General features: G+C 39.5%; 1 long non-coding RNA gene across 1 annotated transcript in view; it reads right to left on the reverse strand.

Annotated features, from left to right (window-relative positions):
• Positions 1–13,504, reverse strand: part of LOC117334003 — a 77,991-nt gene extending 64,487 nt beyond the window's left edge. The window contains exons 1-2 of the long non-coding RNA XR_004534023.1: positions 12,955–13,504; positions 10,661–10,714 (exon numbers count right to left, since the gene is read on the reverse strand). This is a non-coding gene — a long non-coding RNA (uncharacterized LOC117334003). The remainder of the gene's footprint in view (positions 1–10,660; positions 10,715–12,954) is intronic.
• Between the last annotated feature and the right edge of the window lie 245 nt (positions 13,505–13,749).

The raw sequence follows: 13,749 nt of genomic DNA on the forward strand, positions 1-13,749 counted from the left end.
AATATCTAATACCAACTTTTGTTAATTTTCTGTATCTTATTTTATTAATTAATAATTGTTTAGGTTAATCTTGGTACCTGGGAAATTTGGTCCTAGATTTTGGATCCTCGCTTGGACCTACATTTCACCCACAGAAATTTTGTGATGTCCGAACAAAGGAATGCCCTTTTAAGCTAATGCAGAATGGCCAAGCATATACACATTTCAACTTAAACAATTCATGTTAATACATGAAAGAATGGTGCAGTTCATTAAATTAACTAAGTTAATACAGCATAATTGCAGCATGGTACAGTTTGTATCTAAAATGGCAAAGTTAATACAGCATGGTTGCAGCATGGTACAGATCCTATCTAAAATGCCAAAGTTATTGCAGCATGGTTGCAGCATGATGCATTTCATATGATAAATTTACTAAGTCCACACAGCATGATTGCAGCATGATATAATTCGATATCCAAACTGGCAAAGTTATTGCAGCATGGTTGCAGCATGGTACATATCCTGTCTAAAATGACAAAGTTATTGCAGCATGGTTGCAGCATGATACAATTCATATGATAAATTTACTAAGTCCACACAGCATGATTGCAGCATGATATGATTTGATATCCAAACTGGCAAAGTTATTGCAGCATGGTTGCAGCATGATACAGTGCATATGATAAATTAACTAAGTCGACAAAGCATGATTGCAGCATGATAGAGTTCAGATATTCAATTACCTCAATTTTTAAAGCATGGTTGCAGTACATGCTGTACAGAAGCATGGTACCATGCTGCTATGCAGCACATGCTGCAATCATGCTGTGAAACTAGCAGCATGATGCCAGCATAAAAGCAGCATGATTGCAGCATATGCTGCATTGCAGTCCATGCTGCAAATTGATAAGGGATAACAGACTACTTATACTGGACATTATACTCCAAATATTCTAAAGGAGCTAGATCATAGACAGTTTATACTCTACATATTGTAAAGATGGTTACAGACTGTTTGTATGTATTTGATATATATGTTCATGTCAATATTGTATTAACATGTTGAATAAAATGTTTCTCAGACACGGTTTGGTAGATTGAATCATAATCAATATTGAACGCTGTTATTTTTTTGAAATTAGAAACATAATTAATGAAGGCCAAGAGTGTATCCATCACAGTATTATACTTTATAGGATAAAACACATCTAAGAAAATGGTCAATGACTTCATCAGGGGATTTGTATTTACGCATGATGATATACATGTACATTCATTGATAAATGAATCATGAAAGTACATTGTAGCAGTTGTGATGTAACTTTCCTTACAAGACTATCAGATATTGATCACAAACACCAGCATTGTATCTCCAAACCATTCCTAGGATGAATTAGTCATCAATTCTTCTTGCAAAGCAACAACTATGAAATGCATCGTTCCCCAAAACGGTGATGTCATGATCGAGTTAAAGAAGAAGCTGACCAATGTGAAAATCAACATTATAAAGATAAAATGTTCAGAACCATCAATAGCCATATATAATGTTATTTTATTTTCTTCACCATACGCTGGTAAATCTTGTTGATGAGTCGTAACATGTACACATGCAGCATGCAATTATTTCAGTTTTAAATTCACCACGGAATGGCTGTCCATGTTGATGTTAACAAAAACATAATATCTAATTAAATCTACTCAAGAATTAAGCAAAAGGTTTAAGGAAATGTAAATATAAACATTGAACTGCCCTTCTCTGTTATGGTATTTATAGTCAATATAAAAGACAGCACTCTGTAGGCAAATACAACATCATGTGTTATAAATATGATGTATGCATGCAAAGCTGTCATTTATGATGGCTTTAAAAACTAAAGCAAGGCACTTCAATGCTTAATGTAAATATGAAATATGTATATTTTAAATCAAATCTAAATAGATATAAATTAATCATAACATTAAGCCATCCTACACATTTATGAATACTAAAGCCCTTGATTATCAGGAGATGTATATATATGTGTGTGTTGTTTGATAATGTTATTTGATGTAGCTTGGCTAGTAGGCCCTGATAAGGAGATATGTCCATGTACCATCTGCTCTGATTAAATCAATTCTAATCTTAAAACATCAAATCATACAGCGGGATGATGCACAAAATCTCTTTTAACATCCGAGTGCATGTTTCTTATTGAGCAGATATGTTATTTCGAAACATGTTTTGCGATATTCTGATTTTAGTTGTGACATGTAAAGTTTTGTGGGGGTGGATAGAGATACGGTCAATTCAATAGGAGGATAGTTTGAAAATGTATTATTTTCAATAAAAACAATAATTTTCTAGCCAGTGTTAGGATGAATTCTGGTGGTTTATAACCGACACTATATCAGATAGTCCAAACTTGTCAAATAAAGAACTTAAACTAGTACATTTTCAGCAAACACCACTGAAAGCTTGCAACAATTGGCCGCAAAAATACCAAGACTGTGCCCTTACGCTAGGAAGGCAGGCCTCTCGTTGTAAAGTTAAAAGCATTGGTTGTCATGTCCAGTCAAAACAATCCATAGGTGTCCCAATTAGCAATGGGTAATTTTGCAAGTATCAAATAATTAAAGTTTGGTAGATATTACAACTGGGCAATATAAAAGCAACTCCCTTCCCCTTCCCTACATCTCCAACTCCCTCCAGTTCTCTTCCCCTCCCCTACATCTCCAATCTCTCCAACTCTCTTCCCCTTCCCTACATCTCCAACTCTCTCCATCTCTCTTCCCCTCCCCTACATCTCCAATCTCTCCATCTCTCTTCCCCTCCCCTACATCTCCAATCTCTCCATCTCTCCAACTCCCCTCCCCTATAACTCCAATCTCTCTTCCCCTTCCCTACATCTCCAATCTCTCCATCTCTCCAACTCTCTTCCCCTCCCCTACATCTCCAATCTCTCCAACTCTCTTCCCCTCCCCTACATCTCCAATCTCTCAATCTCTCTTCCCCTCCCCTACATCTCCAATCTCTCCATCTCTCCAACTCCCCTCCCCTCCCCTCCCCTATAACTCCAATCTCTCTTCCCCTTCCCTACATCTCCAATCTCTCCATCTCTCCAACTCTCTTCCCCTCCCCTACATCTCCAATCTCTCCAACTCGCTTCCCCTTCCCTTCATCTCCAATCTCTCCATCTCTCTTCCCCTCCCCTACAACAACAATCTCTTCCCCTCCCCTACATTGCCCATCTCCCAATATTCCTTCCCTCTGATACATCTCCAATCTCTCCATCTCTCTTCCCCTCCCCTACATCTCTCCATCTCTCTTCCTCTCCCCTACATCTCTCCATCTCTTCCCCTTCCCTACATCTCTCCATCTCTCAATCTCTCTTCCCCTCCCCTACATCTCTCCATCTCTTCCCCTTCCCTACATCTCTCCATCTCCAATCTCTCCATCTCTCTTCCCTCCCCTACATCTCTCCATATCTTCCCCTCCCCTACATCTCTCCATCTCTCTTCCCCTCCCCTACATCTCTCCATCTCTCCATCTCTCTTCCCCTCCCTACATCTCTCCATCTCCCTTCCCCTCCCCTACATCTCCAATCTCTCCATCTCTCTTCCCCTCCCCTACATCTCTCCATCTCTCTTCCCCTCCCTACATCTCTCCATCTCCCTTCTCCTCTCCTACATCTCTCCATCTCCCTTCCTCTCCCCTACATCTCTCCATCTCTCTTCCCCTCCCCTACATCTCTCCATCTCTCTTCTCCTCTCCTACATCTCTCCACCTCCCTTCCCTCCCCTACATCTCTCATCTCTCTTCCCCTCCCCTACATCTCTCCATCTCTCTTCTCCTCTCCTACATCTCTCCATCTCCCTTCCCCTCCCCTACATCTCTCATCTCTCTTCCCCTCCCCTACATCTCTCCATCTCTCTTCCCCTCCCCTACATCTCTCCATCTCTCTTCCCCTCCCCTACATCTCTCCATCTCCCTTCCTCTCCCCTACATCTCTCTTCCCCTCCCCTACATCTCCAATCTCTCCATCTCTCTTCCCCTCCCCTACATCTCTCCATCTCCCTTCCTCTCCCCTACATCTCTCCATCTCCCTTCCCCTCCCCTACATCTCTCCATCTCTCTTCTCCTCTCCTACATCTCTCCATCTCTCTTCCCCTCCCCTACATCTCTCATCTCTCCAACTCTCTTCCCCTCTCTTAGCACTGACATCAGTTATAGCAACTATTACAGGACTAACAAACTGATATAAACCTTTTTAATTATTTTTTTTCTTTCTTCAAAATATTTATAGCTTCGTAATTAATTTTAGATGTCATGTTGTATATAGAGTTAATAATAGCTTGATGTCAGCCTGAAGTATTTCATCTGAAGGTCTGGGGTCAGGAGAGGTCAATCTCATACTGCTGATGAGAAGCTAAAAATGATGCTGAGGTACTGTTAGGGCAGTTAATCTGCTGGGAAAGACTGATGATTTGATGAACAATAAATCAGGCAGATGAGGTACAGACAAGAGAAGGTATATTATACCTCTGGTTAACCAGTGTTGGACTGGAACACATGGGCTGATTATCTCTAACTATAGGAGGGAGCAGAGCAAGCAGCCACACCAGGGGATATGAACTGTCAATATAGGTACCGCAGTATAACAACCACACTAGAGGATAGCTATTGTCAAAAGGTCACCACATCACAACAGGTAGGACAACCACACAAGGGGTTAACTGCTACTGTTAATAGGTAGGGGATAGCTACTGTCAAAAGGAGGGGGATAGCTACTGTCAATAGGTAGGGGATAGCTACTGTCAATAGGTAGGGGATAGCTACTGTCAATAGGTAGGGGACAGCTTAACTGTCAATAGATAGGGGAATAGCTACTGTCAATAGATAAGGGATAGTTACTGTCAATAGATAGGGGATAGTTACTGTCAATAGATAGGGGAAAGCTACTGTCAAAAGGTTGGGGATAGCTACTGTCAAAAGGTTGGGGATAGCTACTGTCAATAGGTAGGGGAATAGCTACTGTCAATAGGTAGGGGATAGCTACTGTCAAAGGTAGGGGATAGCTACTGTCAATAGGTAGGAGATAGCTACTGTCAATAGGAAGGGGAATAGCTACTGTCAATAGGTAGGGGATAGCTACTGTCAATAGGTAGGAGATAGCTACTGTCAAAAGGAAGGGGATAGCTACTGTCAATAGGTAGGGGATAGCTACTGTCAATAGATAGGGAAATAGCTACTGTCAAAAGGTAGGGGATAGCTACTGTCAATAGATAGGGGATAGCTACTGTCAATAGGTAGGGGAATAGCTACTGTCAAAAGGTAGGGGATAGCTACTGTCAATAGGTAGGGGAATAGCTACTGTCAATAGGTAGGGGATAGCTACTGTCAATAGGTAGGGGACAGCTTAACTGTTAAAAAATAAGGGATAGCTACTGTCAATAGGTAGGGGATAGCTACTGTCAAAAGGTAGGGGATAGCTACTGTCAAAAGGTAGGGGATAGCTACTGTCAATAGGTAGGGGATAGCTACTGTCAATAGGTAGGAGATAGCTACTGTCAAAAGATAGGGGATAGTTACTGTCAATAGGTAGGGGATAGCTACTGTCAATAGGTAGGGGATAGCTACTGTCAAAAGATAGGGGATAGCTACTGTCAATAGGTAGGGGAATAGCTACTGTCAATAGGTAGGGGAATAGCTTAGATGTCAATAGGTAGGGGATAGCTTAACTGTCAATAGATAGGGGAATAGCTACTGTCAATAGGTAGGGGATAGCTACTGTCAATAGGTAGGGAATAGCTACTGTCAAAAGGTAGGGGAATAGCTACTGTCAATAGATAGGGGAATAGCTACTGTCAAAAGGTTGGGGATAGCTACTGTCAAAAGGTTGGGGATAGCTACTGTCAATAGGTAGGGGATAGCTACTGTCAAAAGGTTGGGGATAGCTACTGTCAAAAGGTAGGGGAATAGCTACTGTCAATAGATAGGGGAATAGCTACTGTCAATAGGTAGGGGAATAGCTACTGTCAATAGGTAGGGGATAGCTACTGTCAAAAGGTTGGGGATAGCTCCTCTCAAAAGGTAGGGAATAGCTACTGTTAATAGGTAGGGGATAGCTACTGTCAATAGGTAGGGGATAGCTACTGTCAATAGGTAGGAGATAACTACTGCCAAAAGGTATATAACAATCACACCTGGGGATAGGTACCAGTGTAATGATGTGACAATCACACCTGGGGATAGGTACCAGTGTGATGATGTGACAATCACACCTGGGGATAGGTACCAGTATAATGATGTGACAATCACACCTGGGGATAGGCATCAGTGTGATGATGTGAAAATCACACCTGGGGATAGGTACCAGTGTAATGATGTGACAATCACACCTGGGGATAGCCACCAGTGTAATGATGTGACAATCACACCTGGGGATAGGTACCAGTGTGATGATGTGACAATCACACCTGGGGATAGGTACCAGTGTGATGATGTGACAATCACACCTGGGGTAAGGTACCAGTGTGATGTGACAATCACAACTGGGGATAGGCACCAGTGTAATGATGTGACAATCACACCTGGGGATAGGTACAAGTGTAATGATGTGACAATCACACCTGGGGATAGCCACCAGTGTGATGATGTGACAATCACACCTGGGGATAGGTACCAGTGTGATGTGACAATCACACCTGGGGATAGGCACCAGTGCAATGATGTGACAATCACACCTGGGGATAGGTACCAGTGTGATGATGTGACAATCACACCTGGGGATAGGCACCAGTGTGATGATGTGACAATCACACCTGGGGATAGGCACCAGTGTGATGTGACAATCACACCTCGGGATAGGTACCAGTGTGATGATGTGACAATCACACCTGGGGATAGGTACCAGTATAATGATGTGACAATCACACCTGGGGATAGGTACCAGTGTGATGATGTGACAATCACACCTGGGGATAGGTACCAGTGTGATGTGACAATCACACCTGGGGATAGGCACCAGTGTAATGATGTGACAATCACACCTGGGGATAGGTACCAGTGTGATGATGTGACAATCACACCTGGGGATAGGTACCAGTGTGATGATGTGACAATCACACCTGGGGATAGGTACCAGTGTAATGATGTGACAATCACACCTGGGGATAGGTACCAGTGTAATGATGTGACAATCACACCTGGGGATAGGTACCAGTGTGATGATGTGACAATCACACCTGGGGATAGCCACCAGTGTGATGATGTGACAATCACACTTGGGGATAGGCACCAGTGTGATGTGACAACCACACCTTGGGACAGGTACAAGTGTGATGATGTGACAATCACACCTGGGGATAGGTACCAGTGTGATGATGTGACAATCACACCTGGGGATAGCCACCAGTGTGATGATGTGATAATCACACTTGGGGATAGGCACCAGTGTGATGTGACAACCACACCTTGGGACAGGTACAAGTGTGATGATGTGACAATCACACCTGGGGAAAGGTACCAGTGTAATGATGTGACAATCACACCTGGGGATAGGTACCAGTGTGATGATGTGACAATCACACCTGGGGATAGGCACCAGTGTGATGTGACAATCACACCTTGGGATAAGTACAAGTGTGATGATGTGACAATCACACCTGGGGATAGCCACCAGTGTGATGATGTGACAATCACACCTGGGGATAGGTACCAGTGTAATGATGTGACAATCACACCTGGGGATAGGCATCAGTGTGATGATGTAACAATCACACCTGGGAACTGTTTGTTTTAGTCTCACTCTGATGGTAGTGCAATTCAGACTTCCACAGGACTAACAGTGGCTGATGATATGCTTACCAAGTTGATATCATCATGTGACATTATCTTTGACCAAGATAACATATCATGAAGAAAAATATTCTTCAGTTTTATTTTTAATACCCTTTTCATTCTGATTTACTCAACAGCTATCAAATGAATTAACTTAACATGTAGCAATGGACACTGTTAAAATTGACCTTGAAACATCATCATGATGACCTTAGTAATTAACCTTGATCTTCAGCAAATAGTGATATGAGGTAAGTGAACCTGAATTACCCGCTGTCTGTTGATTTTTTTTATATAATATAACCTATATCCATATACTTCTATCTCCAACAAATCCATTACGTAATTGTGTTTTGTAATTAAATTTATCTACATTGAATTTTATGAAAATTGGAATTATCAGTGCCAGGAAAGTAAAGAAAACGTCTCCTTGGTTCAAGTTAATACATTTAACATAATTTTGTGTATGATTCTCTTTTCATGCAGATAATCTTCCATGTATTTAAGTTTTATAGGACAATAACAACCTAGTAATCAAGGACTAGGATATGGAGGAACTACTATTCGATAACAGAAATAGGCTTCCTGCAGCTCTCAGTCAGAAAACTCCAACATTTTACATGTCTGAAGATCTTAACTCTGGGGGGATAATCACAATAAAGCACCAAAAACAAAGATAAAAACAATGCAATTTTAGCAAATAGTATGCAAAACACAACATGATTTAAAAAAAAAAAATTTGTATTAATTTGTTTTAATGTAGTAATGATACTGGGGAGATAGTTTGATGAACATGTAATAAATTAGCTCAGCCAGCAGTAGTTCTAGCCTTATCAGTCCCAGCCAAGTCTCTCACTGGGCTTCCCATGTTTAAGATTAGTTATTACATCAATGTACAGGCTCCCTATCACTGATCTAACACTTGGTTTGCACCTGATGACCTCTTTGAGGACTGGCATCGCAGGTTGTTGGCTACATACTCTTAAAGTATTTCCTGCCAATAGTAACACGCTTTTCATAGTTGAATTTACATCAGGTGTGAGCTTGGAACAACATGAACTCTCTTCCTGGAAAAGTACAATATTGCATCATCCTATTCCTCCTGATTTGCATCGACTTGTAAATTTCCATAAAACATCTATTGATTCTGAGGATTGACTTTGCGGATTCCAAATAAACACTTCAAGATAGCTGGATTAATGCCTGCATAGAGCAATTTCGATCTGCAATATGTGCACTGAAACACTAGTAGGCTAAATTAACCTTGAATCATCAACCACAAATGTCCAGATTACAAATGTCCTTCAAACATAAATGTACATGTCTATTTCAAGGTCACCATGCAATGATAGATGTTTACTTCCCTAATAGCCAACATGTAATTATTAGTTCTCATATTTTACCTTAATTGACACTCGTCATGTGCTGATTAATTTTTTTCTCTTTTATATCATAAATGCTGATTGTTCAAGGTTAGAAGCTACAGGTAGAAGCAAGGCTATACAACCATTATGTCCATAAATGACAATCAATACATGATTGTGATACTGTTCTAAAATGTCATAATCTTGACAAAGAATGGTCTTCATAAAATGTAGTTTTTATTTATCTTTAGATGGTATTCAATTTGGACAGCATCATCAGTAAACCTATGGCAAGTGACTGTACAATCGAACGCGGATGTTTGAACAGATCACCTACTAAAAACTTATAATGATCAACAAATCCATCCTTGTTTTTTCAGCATTTTATGAGGCTAATTGACTAATTACATGTAGTTTTTATAGAACAGGTCCCTCCATATCATTTGTGTAAAGGAGGTGCAGCACTATCAGGGCTTTTGACGTTAATTGTCGACAAATTATTACACAACAGATGCAGTCAGAAAAACAACAGCTGTATGCAAAGTTTAAAACTAGTCCATTGTATAAACTGTACTAAAGTTTTGACGTCATACCATAACCATGTGACGTTATCCATTTTTTTTCTATAAACAACAGAGACCTTTTACTATGTACATGAAGTGTGTATCTGTTTTAACAAAAGTAGCCTCTCCTGTGATCTTCTGCCAACACTACCAGACATGCACCCTGGCCAGCTACTTAAGAAACCATCAACAGTTAATATATATACTTCCATTAGACAGAAGATTTAAGTCAAGTCATAAAAAAGTAAAAAAAAAAACATCCCCATCAACTATAAAAAAATGTCCACAATTCAAATCTACCATGTACCTTAAATAAAATATTGTTATTGATTTTCTTGATTGTGGCTTAACAATATATTGGCTTGTAATGTCCACAAATGTTTTGAATTTTTTAATGATCAACAATAATCCCTAAACATTACTATAAAATATTGTAATCCCTAAACATTATTATGAAGTATTGTATCAATATTGTTTATGTTTCTTACGTAATAGGAAGAAATAACAAAAATACCCGGACTGCTCTGGACCTCACATCGACCTGAGTTGCTCGGCTATAACGGTGACCTACGTTTTCGACTTTTCCACCTATTTATATGTACTTGAATTAATATTAAAGTTAAATTTTATTTCACAATAGTCATTTTCCTCCCTATATCTAATAGGAAAATGTACAGCAAATGGAATTTTGTGTTTCATATTCAGAAAGTGTATAACTGAATAATTATTTTGAATTTCTTATAATTATACAGCTGAAATTTCATAACAAAAGGAAATCATCATTCTATGAAAGTAATGAGCAGAACTCCACAGCAATCTTCAGAGCTGTTGGTGAGACTGGACATAAAGGAAATGTATACTAGTGCAAGTTTCCAGGAGTGTCACTCAAACCATACTACAGCTGGTACTCTAAGTATAGTGCTAAATCTTACCTTGCTCACCAGTCAATCTTTTCATAGCCCTTTAGCCAATGCCTGGTGTATCTTCTGTAATGAACAAATTGTAAAAAGGGCTGTAAAAAATGAAAACCTGAGATAGAGAGGGGTGAATGATCTTTAAGTGAAATATATGAAGGAAAGATCTGTCCATCCTGAAAAAATCACCATAAAGAACACAGCCATTCCCCACAGCTTATAGTCAGAGCAGAAGTAACCAATATGGAACCCATTACAATGCCTTTGACCTCACTGCCCCTTTATCTACCCCCTACCAGCTGTGGGGTACAGTCTCATGTAGCAATCTAAAACATCTGGGCAGCAAGCAAGCAATTCTTCAGACAGTGCTACAAATAGTTACAGTCACCTTTCTTTAGGTAGTGACCTTTCTTACAGACAATACTAACACTATGCTCACCTTTTTTACAGACAGATCTGATACTATAAATATTTGAAGTCTCATTTAATGTAATACATGTATGTTAGGAATGACAAAAAAGTCAGACAGAGCGGAGTTATACTTCAGTTATACTTCAGCCAAACTGCAATAATCAACAAATGGCCAAGATATTGTACAGTATACTTACAAAGGTATACTTACAAACTACATGTATATGCGATATACAGTTTTATATGCTTTGGCCAAATTTACAGGTGATCGTGGGAAACAAGGCCAGATTTTTAGTATGTGACACTGTCTTACCATCCAGTCTAGGTAAATGTACTTGAAAGCAAAATTTACAAGTCCTAAATGTTATTTTTCTGCCCCATACAAGGTGATGCACAGCCGGACACACAAATGAACAGAGAACTGGACACTACAGCACATCCTGCAATAACGCTACCATATGTAGTTTTATATGGCCTCATTTTTCTTCCTCCATTTATATATATATTTTTAACCTGTTACCAGACAATGTAATCAGCTGAGTGAAAAGAAATGAAATTATCTATTTTGCAGTTGCACTTTTAGATGATTTACAGGTATACTATATATAAGTCTCCTTGCTGTGAATAGTTAAATAGATATAGAATATGGGAGATGAGAGAAAGAATACCTTCAAAGAATTTGAGTTACTAATCAAAACTGACATCTAGACAATTAAACTGGTGTGTGCCCCTTCCCCTACTAAAGTGTACTGCTGAACTCCGAGCCTCCCCCTTCCTCCTCCAGCCCCCCCCCCCCTCCCTCTCCCCCCTCCAGCTTTCCTTTCCCTCCTTTGTCTACTCATCCTTTAAGTTCTACTCCCTGTGAATGGCTGTCAAAACCTATTTCCTGGCCCATTGTATCAAGTGCCAGTCTGCACAAAAATAGCTGGTCAGTCCATTATTGTGGCTATTTATGGCTGTTAAGATATTCCATGTGAAGTGATTATATCTTCACTAAAGACCTTGTGTATTTCCTGACCTTGTGTTACTGTAAGGTTATTTTCTTTTTTGATGGTGACTTTATCATGGTTTTAACCAAAATTTATTATCGAAGAATCTAATCTCTCACTAAAACTGAAAAAAAACACCAAAAAAACAGACACTCAGATTTACTTACAAATGTACGAAACTATATTAAAAACATTAAGCAGACCTTAGCATGTCTTATTATATAAAGAATTTAAGGATTATTATTCACAAAGTTATGGTTTATCTTATTGTCAAACAAATATTCAATATTAAGTGAAAAGTGACTTAAGACATAATTATTTCCCGACTGACATTTTTTTTTCATGTCTAAACCCCGATTCCGATTCTTTATATCAATATTATTTAAAAAAGATATTTTGTCACAGATTCCACTTGTTTAAATATGCATCAAATTTGATGAATCCCTGTTTGATCAAACAACTTAATTATCCATTCCAACATGGCGATATATCTACTAGTAATTAATGATTTGTGATTTGATAACGATGATCTGAAATTTGTATTGCAGTTTGTTAATCTCCTTTCAAAGTAAAGTAGAAATTGAACCAAACGAATGCACCGTGACCGATACGGATTTATGAATATAGACTCTACTGTAAAGGATACTACTTATATACTCATATGTTTGCAATAATTTTCTTCTGGTATTCTGTTGCTCAAAGCAGAGACGTGTGATACCATGGGGATTCATTGTTTTGTTTTCAGACTTGGATGAAAAATGGTTTATCACACAATTGTCTAGAACTGAATATCAAATATGGTTTTAAATAAGGGTGGACTAGACAGACTGTACTTCAAAGTACTCCGAAAATCGAGGTTGGGGGTGGAAACAGAAGCTGAATTTTGCACAATAAGGTAGTAAAATCTCTCACCCAAAACCAGAGACGTAAAGGTAACCTCGCCTCTGATCTTACATCCAGCGCTAAGAGATCCACAGAGGAAGGTAGACAACTCGTACAATATTGCGGAGTTATCTCAGAAAATGTCGACGCCGAATTAATTTTGATAAATAACTTTCGTTCTCGTGTACTATATCACTCTCGCACATTTTACCACAACATAACTGGTCATCATTTTCATGCCGACAGGCCTATAGAGACAAACATTTTCGTCAGTCAGTCCGGCCTCAAGTTACTCCTGTCATCCAGCTAGGAAATCCTACTGCGCACACGACACGCACGTGCGCATGGTTTGCGTTTCCCGCCTTTACTTTGAATCAGGATCAAATGTAGTCCAAAGGGACTAAATCAGACCGTGATTTACGATGTTTATTGTTGGTGTCTCTCGTGGTCTCCCCGCCGTCAAACCATTTCAGGTTTTCGTCTGCAGGCGATAGAGTGTCTGGGTGGGATTTCAGACTTTTACGCGGCTAGAATAACATCGGTACCTTATATTAGTGTAATCAAATGGGGTAGGCGCGGACCAAGGTCACAAAAAAAAGACAATTGTCAGATAAAAAAATTAGCCTGTCCCGAGTAGGCCTATGGCCCGTCCCACGACTACATATCGTCTCTCCCGATAATGACCTGTCCCACGGATCATACTCTGGAGAGGCTATTTTTTTTATGTGACAATTATTTTTTTGTGACGTAGGTCCGCGCCTACCCCCTCTGCAAATAATAATAGTTATATATAGGTCTGTGGTAAAAGTGACACCCCTCGTTGTT

This window comes from Pecten maximus, chromosome 1 (assembly GCF_902652985.1).
Source record: "Pecten maximus chromosome 1, xPecMax1.1, whole genome shotgun sequence".
Classification (NCBI taxonomy): domain Eukaryota; kingdom Metazoa; phylum Mollusca; class Bivalvia; order Pectinida; family Pectinidae; genus Pecten; species Pecten maximus.